Source organism: Lactuca serriola, chromosome 3, assembly GCF_051521515.1.
Source record: "Lactuca serriola cultivar US96UC23 chromosome 3, Lser_US96UC23_V15, whole genome shotgun sequence".
NCBI classification, from domain to species: Eukaryota; Viridiplantae; Streptophyta; class Magnoliopsida; order Asterales; family Asteraceae; genus Lactuca; species Lactuca serriola.
In genome coordinates, this window is record NC_136410.1 from 66,916,732 (window position 1) to 66,935,805 (window position 19,074).

A 19,074-nucleotide genomic window follows, 5' to 3' on the forward strand; every position below is an offset into this window, starting at 1 on the left:
TTTTTATTTAACAGCTAGCTTTTCAGCTAGTCCGCCAAACATAGCCTTATTATTGTTTTTCTCAAAAATCGATCAAAAAGATATCAACCAAATTGTATAAGAAACTTTGGTGTTGTTACGAATTTGTATATTGGATTGAAATCAAAATGACACAGATGATTTACAATGAAACTTTTGACCCTTGCTAAGATCTTCAACATAAAACCTTGGGAGGTGATAATGATCATATTTTTTGTTTGATTTTATTAATCGAAAAGAAAGCTACATATGTAAGTTTGAAAATACGGGTATAGATGATTCAGTAAGTCTAAGTTGCCTAAGTTGTGTCGTGCGATTTTTACAAGTGTGTGTGTGTGTATATATAAATATACTAGAAAAGTTTGAGGCCCGTGCTAAGCACGACCCTTGAGTATTGTTTTGGAATTTCATTGAAAAACCACCATGCTTAACACCGCCCATGGAGGTTTGTTTAATTTTTTGTTTTACAAATCTTATATGACAGACGTTATTGGTAGGGGTGTGCAAAAAAACCGAAAAACCGAGCCGAACCGGCCAATCCGAAACCGAAAAAAACCGTAACCGAAAAAAATCGAAACCGAAAAAATCGGATATCAACGGGTCGGTTTTTGGTTTTCATATTTAGGTATCCGCGGTTACCCGAACCGAACCATTATATTATATATATATATATATATATATATATATATATATATATAAAGTAAAAAAGTATTATTTCATTAGTATTGTTTTGATTGATATACGATTCCAATAACCTAAACAAAAATCCATATTGACAACTCCAATTTTGTTATTCTATGTTCATTTGATATTCTTGTTATTTTTATTATTGTATTTATTATACAAATTATAATATATGATATTTGAACTTCATTACGTTTTTTTAAACTTCATTATGTTTTTTATAAACTCTTTGACTTACTAATTTTAAGAAAGAGATAACTAAAATGGAGTTTGTAGTTTCAATTGAATTTAATTTTTTATATTTTAGCGGGTACCCGTGAACCGAACCGTGATTACCCGCTTTCATACGGTTCGGTTCGGTTCGGTTTTTTTGTCAATACGGTTCGGTTTCGGTTAGTGCGCATGAGGTACCCGCCCCGTGGTCACAGTTCACAATTTTATTACTATCCGAACCGAACCGCCCCGTGAACACCCTTAGTTATTGGTGTTGGGCTTTCAAGTATAAAACACATAGCATAATACAACAACGTACTTTACTATACAATGATTTTACATAAATATGTTCCAAAGAATTGAGAATTAAATGCACCTAAATAGCTGACCAGCAGCATCTCCTATCTTGTTGGCCTGCATAAAAAACAATCATTCAACAATTGAAAATAAATGAGGAATGCATTTTTATTAAGTAACGTTGCATGCATCAAGAAGTTCAAACCTAAGGGTAGGTTTGAGATGAATTAACATAAATATGAGCTATGTAAAATCATCATGTGGTAATCCCAATTCTATTGTATATTATATTTAATTATAGTTATAGAACTTCTTATTCACAAAACGAAAACAATTAAACATACAATGAGATTATAGTAAAAACATTCGGTTATTTTTACCAAAATAAATAAATAAAGTTTAGGTTATAATTAAAATCATGGATTTCTTACGATTATAATTTTTATAGCTATATTATAATTTACATTCAATTATGTTTAAGGTTAAACAACTGCAGATCATCCCATCCCATGTGACTTGCATCCCATTATTTCTTGTAATCAAAAAGATATTGAAAACAATCGATACAATTACCAACAAAAAAAATTCCAGGATTCCATTTTTCAAATAACAAAAACTCAAGAAATACTTTTGAAAAGTACTTTTTGTTGACAATTTCTATACTAATTGTATAAAAATAAGAAAGAAAATGTATGATTACAACACAGTCATGTTAGCGGATGAATGTGCAGCACAAAGGGCATTGGTGTCCAGTCAACAACTCTACACTGGACCGTTATGCCCTTCAAAAGCTCCACAATCTATTCCAGTCCCCAGTCTCCTGCTTCTAATTATGGAATAGAATCTAAAAGGGAAATCTATGTTGTTTAGTGAAATATATGATGGATGCTCGGTAAATGCATATCGTTACAAAATTCTTGTTACTATTTCAAATTATGATTTCGTTTAATCTTTTCACTTTTGCATTTCTGACACCAACAACAAAAGGAGAGGCAGTTTTCGTTAATGCCATGAATGTTTCTAAGGCAATAATCTAAATCGAAAAATATGAGACCAACCCTTCATTGTTTCATTAGTTTTTGTTCATGGATACTTGTTCTGGAACTCATATATAAGCAAAATCTAATCTGTTTTGCAGCCTCTGTAAGCAATGCTCCTTGTCGTTATCAAATTAAAAAGTATAAGATTCAAACATCTATAACACATTTAACGGTTGTTGCATTATGATGATTTGAAGTCATGACTACATCAAACATAGACATTGGGCCATTGATAAAAAAAATAGAAAATCAATCATTATTTTCTTCTTGTCATTTAATCGTTAAGGTTTAAAAGATGAAATTGCTCCTAGGCATTTCATCTGTGACAACCCGAAATTTCCATTCTGAACTACCCATATCAAGACAATAGAGCTTAGAACAGTTTCAGGGAAATTCCAGACTTCGGGTATAAGTTTGGTAGTTTTCAGGATTTACACTTAAGGAGATATCAGGAGAGTGGTTGCACTAGGGTTTTGTGCAACACTATTATTCCAACACTCTATTATAATAAAGATCATTTCAGGAATAAAAATATTTTCTGCCAAAATATTTCAGGACTATAAATAGATTTCTGAACCAAATTCATTCATTATTCACATTTCCAACTAGAGAAAAGCCATTTTCTCTCTGACGGATCTTCGGGTTTTTATCCCAAATCGTGAGTAAATCCTTCTAGTAGTGTTAGAATACTTATTAGATGCTTATAACATGATTTAGATGGCTAAATCATTAGATCTAGGAGTTTACTCCCCAAGGTGTTCTTGGGCGGTAAACTCCCGAAACGAAGCCAAAACCGACCCTTGTGTTATGCTAAAGCTTTAGACTAGTATGTATGCATGTTAGGAACAAGAAAACATCCACAAATCACCCAAGTTTGGGGAGTTCACGGCCAAAGAGATTCATGGGCCGTAAACTCCCTTTTTACACTCAAAATGGTGTTTTAAGGACTCTAAGACTTTAAGGCTTTTATCTAGACTAGTTCTCATTTATTGTGAGGCCTTAAACACATCAAAAGACACAAACAAATGTGAGTTTACGGCCCAAGTGTATCTTAGGCCGTAAACTCCATATAAATGGACATAAGGGGTGTTTTCATGACACCTAAAGCCCTAGACCTTTACAAGAAATTGTTCCACTTAAATGAAGGACCAAAACTCACCAAAATCACTTATCAAAGTGAGTTTACGGCCAAGAGAATGCTCTTGGGCCGTAAACTCAAAAGAATGGCACCAAAGTGTGCCTAGGGTCCTCATTTGCCTTAAACAATTGTTTATAACATGTCCTTCAAAAGCAAGAGGCTTGAAAACAACAAAAACAACACCCCAAGGGAGTTTACGGCCGTAAACTCCAAGGGGAATGGCCTTGAGGCCGTAAACTCCTAATTGGAGTATTTCTAGACCTTAAACCCCTTCAAGGATGAAACCACCAGGTTAGAATAATTCTAGAAAGCATTTGGGACTTCAAAACACACAAATACCCCATGGTTGGGAGTTTACGGCCGTAAACTCAAGATTTTACAACCGTAAACTCCATGTGTGATGGTTTATGGAGAGTAAACTCTCATATAGGGTCCTTTGGAACCCTAAACACAAGTACCTTGTCCCACAATAGCTTAGATGCAATCCTTAGGGCTTAAAACACTTATATAAAGTGTTTATTATGTGTAGGATGTCTTAACTTTATCAATTAGTGATTTAAGGCTAATTGAATGCATATATGTGTGATTATATGTTCATTAGGATCGTAGTGTGTGTACAAGTCCTCGCTTGACACCTAGCAATCCTATACCGCCCCGTTCATCCCAATCACCAACTACACGTGAGTTCATACCCCTTAATCAATGTTTTAAATGATTTTAAATGCTTTAATGGGGGGGGGTTACAAGTAGAAAACAGTATGTTATTAAATCAATCTTATGTATTTTGTAACTGTGTTTTCACTCGGTAGATTTCACATATTTCAAAAGGTGACACATGAAGTGGTTTTCTATCTTAAAATACCTTGATAACAAAAATATTAGTTTTGAAATGTTTAATGACATCAAGTCACTCTAAATTATTGTTCAAAACTCCTAGACATCTTGCAAAACCATTATTTTACCTTCTTGAATCAAACTATACTTATGCGCATATGTTCATATATATGGTAGAGATTATAGTTCTCACCCTTCATTAGGTTCCAATACTCTTGGGTAGCAAGAGTGCATAAACCTACGTAAAGAACCAATTACCTTCCAGTTAGCTATCATAGGGATAATTAGAAGATATCAAACATTGCTTCTATTACAAGGAATCACACAAGAGTCAGTTCATTCATGAGTCCATACCAATACCTTACATGATACATGAGTACACTTACTTAGGATTACCTGATACATGAATATGTTTTCATATACTTACCTGTTACATGAGCACACTTACATGAATACCATACAGGACGACTGTTACTTAGGTGCATTATCCTGTATTTACTACCTGGATACTTGTACTTAGAACTACGAGGATGATTTATTAGTACCTTCTGTGTAAATCTTCCTGCATATCCCACAGTACCTCGGGATATCTAAGACAGGACCATATCCCCCAGTACCTCGGGATACCTAGATGGGCCTCTATCCCACAGTACCTCGGGATATACGTACGGGACTAACCATTCCGGAACTCATATGTTAGCAACAGTGGGTGATGAACATCTACGGATGCCTACGGTTATTACTTATACTAGGAGTACCTTTACGGGACTAACCCTTCCTCCAACCTACTGCTGCTACAGAGGACAATTGGACCATCTTCAGAGGTTCATTAGGTTATTTATCTCGCTTACGGCGATGTATTGTTAGCACCAGTACCTCCGGCTAACACTTACATGATTATATTTTCCTGTTTACTTTATTTTGTGATACTTTCACATAAACGATGAGTTAGACTACGTACTCTAGTACTAGTCAATAGAAAGGAAAAGTTATCATATTACTTACAAAACATTCGAGTCTTGGTAAAAGACTACTTAGTCATAACAGAACATTCGAGTCTTGGTAGAAGACTACTTAGTCATAACAGAACATTAGGGTCTTGGTAGAAGACTGTCATATCATTTTCTTATTTTACTTTATTTTGTGATATATTCACATAAACGATGAGTTAGACTAAGTACTTTAGTACTAATCAACCAAAGGAAAACTATCATTTTACTTACAAAACATTCGGGTCTTGGTAAAGGACTAAATTTCATACTTATAGAAAATAAGGGTTTTTCTAGGGATTTCATACTTACCTCAACATTTTCATTTAAAGGTTTACATGAATTTCATAACAGATTTTCATAGGCAAGACAACGACACTTACTTTCTTATGAATTCACCAGCTTCAAAGCTGATACTCGCTTTCAAAATAACTTGTATTCTCAGGTCATCAGTTAGACAGGTGCGGTGGTCAGGTTTTTGAGAAGATGGAGCACAGACAAGACTCGCCTTATTTTGTTTATTCATTTTATTGTTGTACATTATGAAAGAACACACATGTATTGAAATTCTACTTATAATGCAATGGATGATGTTGTTGCTTGTTTATTATATTACACTGTTGTGATACTGTACATGACGTCCTCCACCCTTGAACGTTTCCGCCGTTCGTGGTTTTGGGGTGTGACATCATCAAACACGTTATGAGCATAATAAAATTCTCTTCTTTAGCAAGACATATTCCAAATCTTCCCAATGTATATGTATACCCCCATAAAGGACAAATCGTCCTTAAACTAACCTATGGTTCCAAATTCTGATTACACACGTCAATTAGACACAGTCCTACAAAAACCTACTCACTAAAAATCAAGCAATCCAAAAAGAGAAATAGAAACTCAATACATGAATCAAATAATCCAATTCATCAAAAAAGAAGTAAGAAGTAGAGATGTTTTAGAAAAAAGTAGTGATATCTATGAATTACCTTTCAAAGGGATGGATGAATACTTTGAGAATCAGGAAAAAATGTTCGATTCAATTTTTGGTGCACCAACAGAAAAGAAATTCGAGCAATAAAAAGAAAGAAGCAGGTGTAGTCACAAAACTACAAAGAGAATCACGGTGAGGGGCCATCTATGGCGGTGTATTACGAAAGGCGATAAGTGAAAACCAAGTGTCCCGAAGAATCGTGTTTGGTGGAAGAACGCGGGGGCGGTAATGGACGTATCTCTCGGTCGATTGTTGGGGAAGGAATATGGTGTTGCACTTAGAGGAAAAGGGGAGTCGCTGAATCGTTAGGGGCTATTTAAGACTTTATGTGGAGGATGTGAGACGTTATACGCAAACTTAAAAACGCCTGTTGTGGTACGTTACGTCGTTCCTACGAAGATAGGATACGTGGCGTGAAACGAACTCTATAGATTTGATTTTGGTGGAATGAGATAAAAAGGGTTTTTATATATAGTAATGATATATATATATATATATATATATATATATATATATATATAGTCTAGGCCAAGTAACTAAAAGTCTGATATTCCTGGAATCTTGTTGAACTAGTATTTTTGCACGTTGTCTTGACTTGGTATTTTCGGGTCTTAAGTCTGACTGAAAAGATTCTTCAGAGTTGATGAGTCTTTTAAAAAAAATGTTTGGATTAGCTTATACGATGTCAAAACGCTATAAGCTGATAATTATTTTTTAGCGTTTGGCAAAATGACCAATAAAAAGTTTCCCGGAGATGCAAGACATCTATAAGTTATAAAGAATTTTAATAAGTTAGGGGTCGGTGACTTATCAAAAAAAAAAACTTATCTTCTATTCCACACCATTATAAGTATTTTTAAAATTTTGTTTATCCAAACACTAATTTTAACATATATCGGTATAAAACCGATAATAAGTTAAAATACTTTTTTGAGCTTAGCCAATCACCCTCATAGAATAAAGGCATAAGTTATAGTGTCATGCCGATGTGAGATACATTAATAATCTCTTTCAGAGATAGATCAATGAGGTCCGACAATAATGTGTTAAGTTTATTTAAAGAACTCAAAAAATTTACATATAATGTTGGTGTATCTCATATTAGTGCAATACGGTCTAATAAATGTCTATATATGTTAAAGTCTCTCTTCTCTCCACAAAGGCTTTTTTGTAGAGACAATATTGGGCCCCACTTATATTCACATGGTATCAGAGTCGACGTCCCGCACCCTCATGGTTCAACACATCCCTGTTTATCCTCATTAAGTCTCCGACTCTCAGCGAAGGTGTTAGTATATCTCAAATCAGTATGTGTGACATCCCCAAATTCACGGCCATAAAAGACCGATTTGTTTATGCTTTATTTGAAAATCAGAGTATATTTTTAAAGAAATATAATGCGGAATTTGTTCCCAAAAAAAATATGAAAAAGAATTTATCAAATCATTTCCGTAGAAATGTATTATATTAAAAACTTTGGGATATCATTATTAATACAGATCAAAAGCATAAACATAAACAGCATAGGCATTATAATATTTATTTATTCTAGTAGCCTATAATCCATTGATCTCTCATCAGATCATCACTCCTGTGCTCTCTTTCCACTACTTGTATATGAGAAAACTGAGTGGGTCAGGCTCGGGAGCCCGGTGAGCACATAGGGTTTTCAACCCGCAATAAATAAGTTTATTAATTTCATCAACCAACAATAACCCGATTACCCATTCCCGTTATCCTCACTTTACGTCCCTAAAACACCTATTGTAAGGGATCTAGCCTAAGGATTATCATCGGGATGGACACTATTGCTAAGGGGTTTCCTCAACAATAAATGTCCGTAAGGCAACCATGAGGGGGATAGAGTACACCAGTGAACACATCGTTCACAAACACCTACAGGTTGCGAGCCTGCTAGCGTTTCACTTGACTGTCTAGAATAGTTCGTGGTTGTCATCTATACTCTGCTAGATGACTGGATCAACAACAACATCGAGACCTCTCGTCATTTTATTTCATCACACACCAACTATTTCATCTACCTATTTTTTACCCCAACATATTTGTAGATATAAAATACATATACAGTTTAAATCATTTAAAACATGTATAATAGTGTTCGTATAACATAGATAACAAGTATACAGACAATATGCACACCTAGCATGTAATTTATATAAAATACTTCATATATATGTGTAAGATGAAAATAAATATGCACTCACTTTAGTAACGGGAGTAGATAGAATCTAAAAACGGTCAATGGCTCGTGATCGTCGGGCTCGGGACGCGGAACGACTTCAGAAAACGAGAGAGAGAAGGAAGATTTGGTGTAAGAAGTGAATGAGGTCGAACTTGTTATTTATAGGCTGATTTCGGCCCATTCACGTCATGAGAAGTCATTGCTCACGTCGTAAGTCATGGATGAATCACCTCATGGCTTCGACATTTGTGTTCTAGGCTTGAATAGTGTTTGTTTGACTCATCACGTCGTGAGAATTCATTACTCACGTTGTGAGCTTTTGAGTTATCGTTCCCGTAGACTTCTAGCTTCGAAATGTGACTTTTTGACTCCTCACGTCGTGAGAAAAGAGGCTCACGTCGTGAGTCCAATCAATTTAGGGTTTCTGACACGTGTCATGCTCTTAGACAACTGTATCTTCGGAAGGTCATAACTTTTGCATACGCACTTCGTTTTTGACGTTCTTTATATCCACGCGTAGGTGGAGACGTACTCTACAACTTTCATTTAGACTCCTAAGGATAAAAAGTAGTTTATCATAAACTAACTTTTTACGTTTCCCAGTGTCGTGCCGGTTTTGACGCGAAACTTCGACATGTCATATATTCTTCGTTATAACTCGGATTTCGGCGTTCTTTATATCTCCAGAATCCTTGTCCCGACCACTACAACTTTCTTCATAGATATTTGACCTATCTATTATTTTATTTTTGACGTTTATTTTTATTCTTAACTTATTATATCTTATAATTAAATATAAGGCACATAAAATCACATAATATTCAAATAATTCCTATTTATTATTTCAAAATAGGTTATAAGTGTTGACCCTAACTATTACACCACTAAATTAATGCTTAGCCTAGAAACACGGGCGTTACAGTATGACACGGTCCAATAAGTGTGTGTGTGTGTGTGTGTATATATATATATATATATTCTTTCCATATGGTTCTTTTAAAGAGATAATATTGGGCTTCACATATATTTACAATTTCTAAGTCATATTAGAGTTAGAAATTCTCAACTTTAACCTTATTCATTTAATTTGCAGGAAACAACTTACCCAAATGGCTATATTTTTTTATGATTAGAACTTCTATAAATAACTATATTTTTTTTATTAACCGTCTTTTTTTTGGCTAATATACTAAGTTTACTACTATTCATTTCCTTCATATTAATCATATTGCTTAGATTATCTATTAAAACATATGAAGATTGCAAATTTAAATATGCAAATTGTTCATTACATTTGTTTTAGTGTTAAGATGAACACAAACATGAGCTCGTTCAATTGTCTTCATTATTTTAAATGTTTTTTCTTGCAACAAGTATGTAATATAGGTGTTTCTGGTTTAGGCTTAGTATTTTTGAGAAAAAAAAAACTTAGGAACTGTAGTGGGTTAGTGAGTAGTAGCAAATCCCGATTTTGGGTAAAATATGGAACAGAGTATCAGATCGTATATATGGATTCAGTTTGGCTTCGGTATGATATAAATTTGGGTTTGATATTTCGGTCTATGATGCTTATCCCTATATGTAAAACTAGGAGAATACACGTGCGTTGCGCAAATTACTTGTGAATAAAATTAAATATAATATATGATTGATATTTATAGTTGTTGTCATGATTAATTAATTTTAAAAAGTTTAGTTGCTTAAGTTTTTAATTTCTATCATTGTAATTATTTAAAACAATAAACATTGTTTTTGTTTTTAAAAGCTACAATATAATTTTTGTATATAATTTTACTTTTAACTATTGTTATTGGAAGTTATTTAAAATAATGTATTTCAAAACTCTTAATTATTTTAATTTTGTTTCAGAAATTTAACGTTTTTAAAATTTATTTGATGAATATTGTTAGTTTCTATGATTGTAGTTATTTAAAACGAAAAACATTGTTTTTTTTAAATAAAATATTATACTTTTTTATATAATATTACTTTTAACTATTCTTATTATAAGTTATTTTTAAGCTATTTATTTGAAAATTGTTAATGATTATAAAAAACAGTTTCATGGTTTTTTTTTTAAATTTAGGATTACAATTTAGGTTTAACACTATAATTTATAATCTTTAACTATTTATAAAACAGTCTTTCAATTTTTTTCAAGTTTAACTGAAATTTTGATTTAAGTTAATTTTTTAATATTATATTGAAATTAATAATTTAATTATTTTGCATCAACTCATAAATTATACAAATGTTGTGACTTTAAAATGATAATTGCCCACATACGACAACATATTTAAACTAATAAGTTAACTGTAATATGTTAAAAAGTTAAAGTTATAATTTTATAAATATAAATATAATATGAGATTTTAATATTGTAGTTTAGTCGATCATTATAATTTTTTAAAACATCAAATATTGTTTTTCTATTTTAAAGATAACAATATAATCATTTATATAGAGTTATTTTTAACTATTGTTATTGTAAGTTATTTTAAGTTACTTATTTGAAAGCTTTTAACGATTATAATAATATATTTAGTAAATATTTTAGTTAAATTGAGATTACAATTTAATTTTGGCATTTATCATTACAATTTATCACTTTTAACTGATTACAAAATATTATTTGGGTTTTTAAACGGAACTGAAATTTATATTTAAGTTGATACTGTAATGTTATATTTAAATTAATAATTTAAATTTTTTGTCCAAACTGTTCAAAAGTTGTAGTTTTAAACTCATAATAGTTACATACAACAACATTTTAAATTTAATAAATTGAGTATAATATATTAAAAGTTAAAGACATAACTTTATAAGTAGAAGTAAAGATATTATTTTAAAATTGAAATTTAGTTGATTTATGATTACACTATAGGTTTGATATTTATTTAACTTTATTAACCAACTTATAATCATTATTAGAAAGACACTACAATTTATCACTTTTATCTATTTACAAAATATTTTTTGGGTTGCTTAAGTTAAACTAAAATTTATATTTAAGTTGACCATGTAATGTTATATTTAAATTAATAGTTTAAGTATTTTATACAAATTGTTCCAAATTTGTATCTTTAAAATGATAATGGTTTACATCAAATACTATATTAAAACTAATAAATTAAGTATAATATTTTAAAAGTTAAAAAAAAAACATAACTCTATAAGTAGAAGTACAGATATTATTTTAATATTGAAATTAAGTTTATATATGATTATATTTTAGGTTTGATATTTATTTAACCTTATTAACCAGCTTATAATTATTATTAGAAATAAATTGAAAAATCATGAGAGTTTCAAATGAATGTAGTGAAAGGAAAATTATATGGGAGTTTCAAATGAATGTGGTGAAAGGAAAAAATATTTCCTTTATAATACAACAATATATTTGAAATATTTATAAATATATGTTTTTTAAATATATCAATGATGTTGTTGTTTGCTCTTATAACATTCTTTTTTGAATTATATGTTAATAAAGATATCTTTTAAAATTCTATAATCTTAGTTGTCTCAATGGTCTATACATTCGGGTCACTCATGAATAAAATTAAATATAATATACGGTTTAATGATGTTTATAGTTGTTCTTACGATTAGTTAATTTTAAAATGTTTATTTGATTGTCATTTTAATTTTTATCATTGCAATTTTTTAAAACATCAAACATTGTTTTGTTTTTAAAGGTAACAATATATTTTTTATATATAATGTTACTTTTAACTATTATTGTTGTAAGTTATTTTAAATAAAATATTTGAAAACTCTTAATTATTTTAATTTGGTTCAAAATTTTAACTTTTTTAAAATTTATTTGATGAATTTTGTTAGTTTTTTTTATTGTAATTATTTAAAACAACAAACATTGTTTTTCTTTTTAAATATAATAGTATATTTTTTTATATAATATTACTTTTAACTATTCTTATTGTAAGTTATATTTAAGCTACTTATTTGAAATTTCTTAATGATTATAAAAAATAGTTTCATTTTTTTTGTTAATTTAGGATTGCAATTTAGGTTTAACACTATAATTTACAACTTTTAGCTATTTATGGAATAGTCTCTCGATTTTTTTAATGTTTAACTGAAATTTTGATTTAAGTTAATCATTTAACATTATATTGAAATTAATAATTTAACTATTTTGCATAAAATCATAAATTATACAAAAGTTGCGACTTTAAAATGACAATTGCTCACATACAACAATATACCTAAACTAATAAGTTAACAATGTAATTTAGTTCATTTATTATTAAAATTTAGTTTTTGCATTATTTAACATCATTAACAAATTTATAATAATTATTAGAAAGAAATTGAAAAGTCATTGAAGTTTCAAATGCATGTGGTACAAGTAAAAAAACATACATAGTTGAAGTCGTCACAAATATATGTTTTATTAACTATAACAATTACGTTGTTTTTAAATTTAATATAATAATTCATATATCAAGTTTATATAATATATTGATTATTTTGAATTATATGATAATATATACAAACATTAAAATTACATAATCTCAATCGTCTTAAAATTTATTTTCTTAACGTTTTAATTTCTATCATTATAATTATTTAAAACATCAAACATTGTTTTTTTGTTTTTAAAGGTAACAATATAATCATTTATATCGAATTATTTTTAACTATTTTTATGGTAAGTTATATTAAGCTACTTATTTGAAAAGTTTTAATGATTACAAAAATATATTTAGAAAATATTTTAGTTAAATTGTGATTACAATTTAGTTTTTGCATTTAGCACTACAATTTATTACTTTTAACTATTCACAAAATATTATTTGGGTTTTTAAGTGGAACTGAAATTTATATTTAAGTTGACCATGTAATCTTATATTTAAATTAACAATTTAAGTATTTTATCCAAATTGTTCAAAAGTTGTGATAATGGTTAAGTACAACAACATATTAAATCTATTATATTAAGTATAATGTGTTAAAAGTTAAAGACATAACTTTATAAGTAGAAATAAATATACTATTTTAATATTGAAATTTAGTTTATTTATGATTACATTTTAGGTTTAAGATTTATTTAACTTTATTAACCAACTTATAATCATTATTAGAAAGAAATTGAAAAGTCATGGGAGTTTCAAATCAATGTTGTGAAAGGAAAAATAGTTGGGAGTTTCAAATTGATGTGGTTAAAGGAAAAATGTTTCCTTTATAGTATAGTACTAGGCGAATGCCCGCGCGTTGCGCAGAAACACCTATATACTTGAAATCTTTACAAATATATGTTTTTTAAATATAACAATAACGTTTTTGTTAAATTTGATATAATAATTCGTATACTAAATTGATGTAATATATTAATTATTTTGAATTATATGATAATATATACATCTATTATAACTGTATAATCTCAACCGTTTGAATAACTTTTACCCACGAGTTACTCATGAATAAAATTAAATATAATATATGTCTTAATGTTACTTATAGTTTTTGTTATTGTTAATTATTTTTTTTAAATTTATTTTCTTAATGTTTTAATGTATATCATTATAATTATTTAAAATATCAGAGATTATTTTTTGATTTTAAAGGTAACAATATAATTATTTATATAAAGTTATTTTTAACTATTGTTATTGTAAGTTATTTTAAGCTAGTTATTTGGAAATTTTTAACGATTATACAAATATCTTTAGGAAATATTTTAGTTAAATATTCAACCACTAAGCAATAAATATTAAAGTAACCACATGAATCAACTCAAAACCAAACAATAAAGGTTAAAGTAAATAACTACGTACATGAATCAACTCAAAACCAAACACAATCACTAAAGCCATATACAAACCATTAGATAATAGTATAATACTTACATTATATTTTCCAAACAAAGGGTACAACCTTTAGATAATATTGAAGTTATATAAAAATCTTATGTGCGTGGTATTTACTATATAGCTACGATATTAATAATCAACAGAAGAAAAAGTGCAAAAGAGAATGTGGCATTTGCTTCACAGTAGCAAAGAACATTCCAAATTCCAAACCAAGCACTTAAAGTCCATAAGTCGTATCCATATTTACCACCAAAAAAACTGTAGTCCATAAGTCTTGTCCATATTTACCACCAAAAAAACTTAAGTCCATAAGTCTACTCCATATTTACCACCACAAAAAACTTCAGAGGTCCATACTACACAACTACTATCTAAAGCTGCAATTTAGAAGAAATAGAAATCAAAATTAGAAACATAGATATGTATAGAATAATAGATTACATATTCAAATTAAAAAATAGTTTGGTGTAATTTAAATAACCGAAATGGAACATCTAAATATTTATATACCTCAATTCAGATCAGTGATTCCAGATGTTTCATCAACCGTTTCATCAATAATGATAGTCGATTGTTCCAAAGTTAAGTCATTCAAACCTATAGATCAAAATAAAAAGAAAACGGTAAAATTATATATTGAAAGAAACTCAATAAACACAAGTACAATTAGCTAAACCTAACCTTCCTCGATTTTCTCTATTTCAAGTAGTAGATCATCAACCATAACATGATTATAAGAAGTACGTGTCCAATCTTGTGTACACACCAATGCTTCTACCATTATTGGAGTCAAAGCAGTCCGGAAACAATCAAGTACTCGCCCCTTGTACTAAAAACCAACTCGGAGGCAACTGTAGAAACTGGAATAGCAAGAATATCTCGAGCCATCTTAGAAAGAATGGGATACCTACATCTTTGAACCAACAACGTTCCTTTTGGGTTTGGGTTTTTTAAAGTGGACCCTTCAAACTAGAAAAGTATTTAAAAATAGTTAATATATAGATTTCGGATACCGGATATCCGAACTATCCGAACTTTTATGAAATCGCTATCTGTATCTGAATTCGAATAACCGGATATCCGAATTTTTGAATATCCGGATTTTCAGATATTTTTGGATTGGATTTTCGGATTTTTCGGATCGGGTTTTTGGACGCGATTATTTTTGAACACCCGTGCTTCATAGTTTCATGAACGCCTTGAAATATAGAAATACCAACAAAAATACCACTTCTTTATTTAGAATAAACGTACTTGACCTTTTTTGCACTTTATAATAAACACTAAGTATAGGAACAATGCATTTTGGATATATATATATATATATATATATATATATATATATGTAGCACCTGGTTCTTGGTACGTTTCTGTTATTAAATCTTCAATTATTTTGCATTTTTGGCCTTAGACTCGTCGAGTCGAAGGACTGACTCGCCGAGTAGAAGCGGGATGAGACGCGGAGTTTAAGTTGCGGACTCGGCGAGTCGGGTCCCGGACTCGGCGAGTAGCCGCTGTCTAGACAAAAACCTTAATCCATGGGTTTGCACCCTTATTTAAACGGCCATATGCAACCTCCATTCCCCCCTTTATGCTCTCAAACACTCCTCATAGCAAACCCTAGCCGTTCTTGAGAAAACCTAAGGCTTTTGAGTGATTCCTATGAGTTTTGACCTCAAGGAAGAAGGAAGAGCATAGAAGGATCAAGCGGAGACTGAAGGATTCGAGTTTGGTTCATCATTTGCAGTCTACAGAAGGTATAAAGTCTGAACCTTGCTCATTCATTTGTTAGATCCCTCTTTGAGGTGATTTAGGGCTTTTATAAGCCATTTTTGGTGGCCAACCATGTTTGCAAACATGGTTGGGGGTTTGAGCTTTTGGATCATGTCATTATTAGAGTCACAAGACAGATTGGGGTTGCTTTTGCACCCATGGAAGGCCCCATGCAACAAAAGAACCATTTTAAAGCCTTTTAAGCTCAGAAGTCCCATGCATGCACGTAAAGTTTGTAACTTTACGTGCTAGATCGAGTTTAGGGGCTTGGATCTATCTTTTGGACAAGTGTTGTACATCAGAAATCGAAGTTTTAAGGAGGGGATGTGACCGACTCGGCGAGTTTATTCCTGGACTCGGCGAGTCCAAGGGTTCTGTCCCTTATCAGTGAGGGTTAAAAGGAACAGATGAGTGTGGGAAGGTTTTAGGGAGTCCCGGGGAGTGACCCAACGTTCTGGACTAAGCAAATTGTTTTGGAAATTCATGGTACTCGAAGAGTGCATGAACAGACTCGGCGAGTCCAAGGCAATCTTCGTAGAACTCGACGAGTTGTTCATCAACTCGGTGAGTCAAGGACAGGACGTGTTTATCGGATGAAAATTAACTCGACGAGTTGTTCATACAACTCGGCGAGTTGGATGAATGACCATTGAGTATCAATTAGGAAGTGAACCCGTCGAGTAAATGCCTAACTCGACGAGTAGAGACGGGAGTAAAGACAATAGACTGGATATAGACTCGACGAGTTGTCAAGCCAACTCGGCGAGTCGGGTCAACTGGAAGTTGACTTTGACTTTGACTTTGACTTGACTTTGGTTTGGAATCGGTCAGGGGTAAAATAGTCATTTTACCTTGGGAATAGTATCAATGTCTGATTAAGTGTTTTATGGAAATATAGCCGCGGGATCACCGGAGCAGTTGTCATACATTTGCGGATCAGCTTTTCAGTAGCCAGCCTTTCGAGGTGAGTTACCTTCCAGTAGCGGTGGGTCCACGGCCACAATGTTGGCCCACCAGTAGGAGTTGTATGTGTTAGATGATTGTCTTCGTGATATTCATCTAGGTTTGCTACTACTTGATATGTTTATGTGCTAGCATGTTATGATGTTTTGTGATAGTGGTAGTAGTAGGGGTGAAATAGTCCCCAGTATCCGGTCGAAAGGACCGAAGGGGAGGCCGGCACCTAGATATGCCAGGCAGTGACCGGTCGAAAGGACCGCAGGAGAGGCCAGCACCCAGATATGCCAGGCAGTGACTGGTCGAAAGGATTGAAGGGGAGGCCGGCACCCAAATATGTCAGACAGTGTCCGGTCGAAAGGACCGAAGGGGAGGCCAACACCCAGATATGCTAGGCAGTGTCCGGTCGAAAGGACCGAAGGGGTAGGTCGGGCACCCATATATGCCTGACAGTATTTGTATGTTATGTGATTGTATGGTATGTGGTACGATGGGGGAACTCACTAAGCTTCATACTTACAGTTTACAGTTTTGTTTTCAGGTACTTCTTCTTCGAAGGGGAAGGAGCTGGCGCGGTAGCGACACATCATACACGCACATTGTTTTCCGCACCATGAGTTATTCTGTGATTTGTACTCTGACATTATGGTTGTTTTTATGTTTTGGTTTTCAGACACAAAATATGTTTATGAAATGATAGGATCAAATGTTGTTTATTCATAAATGTTTTCCAAAGTATTGATTTAAAAATGAAATTTTTGGACGTGAAAATTTGGTCGTTACAAGTTGGTATCAGAGCCCTGGTTTAAGGGATTAGGACACACCTTTGGGGGTGTCTGAACTCAAATCAAGGGATTAAAGAATTTCGAAAAAAGAAAAAGTTTTCTAAAGGATTAAGTAAAGAGTTTTGAGAAAGAACGAAGTGTGTGATGTGCGCGACCGGCCGAGCTCAAGTAAGTATTCCCCAAAGTACCCATACAATGTTATATTATGTTCATCAGATTCAGTAGAACAGCATGCTAGAATAGGACTAAGGATCTAGGAATGATGCCTTATGTGCCTGCTTTATGTGCTTCAGCTTATGAGAATTGCATGCTAGTACTGAGTAGACAGTACTAGGATAACCTAATTAGGTTATGCCTGGTAGTATGAGCTTAGCATTATATGCTAGCTCAGTTTCTTATTTTGAGGACATATTTGCTTGAGAAGTTTTCCTCCGTCCGAATGCTGCTTACTTTGTGCTACGTGGGACTCTGCGTGGTGGAAGTTAGTCATTAGGTGAATACGTCACATTACATGTGATCAGGGTTGAATAATCTCAGAGTACTGGATTTGGCCCTATTGCGCAGCTCTTGTTTAAGTCTAACCGTTGTAGGGACGAGTATGTTACTCAAAGGATTATTTGAGCCTCATCACATGTGATGGTATTCAGGTAATGGCTAGCTGACATTACAAGGAGGCCTTCAACGGCTGAGGACCGGTTTGGGTGGGTCAGAGATTTCCCTAGGGCAAGCCTAGAATGGGAATAGAAGAGGATCAATAGTGGGGAAAGGGATCTGGTGGAGTCAAAGTTGTCCTTAAGGAAGGTACTGATAGATGTGGAAGGTAGTATGGGCCCGTACTACTGAAAGCAGAGGATCCGTACCCGAATTAAGGAAGGCTGAGGCAAGACCAGGGAACTTGTAATAGATGTGATCCCTTTAGAGGTATCAGTATCCCTAATGGTTGCCTATATGCATTACAGAATGGTGGTACTACGTCAGAGGCCAGCAGGTGGCAGTTCTGGAGAGGGATCGGTTTCGGGACCAGGATCCGAGCCAGTAGATGAGAGGCTACGCGAGTTCATCGCGTCAGAGATCACCAGAGGCATCCTTGAGTTGACCCCCATCATTTTCAGGTTGATCAAGGAAGGGATAGTTGAGCTGATGGAGGACCGCCTCAGGGCGTTCAGGAGTGACATGGTATCTGGATAGTCAGGATCTCGCACACTGTCCTTTAAGGACTTTAGGGGCAGTGGTGCACCGGACTTCCATGGGCGAAGGACCCCATTGCTGCCAGACGATGGATTGCAGACATCGAGTCCGCACAGCTGACCAGCTT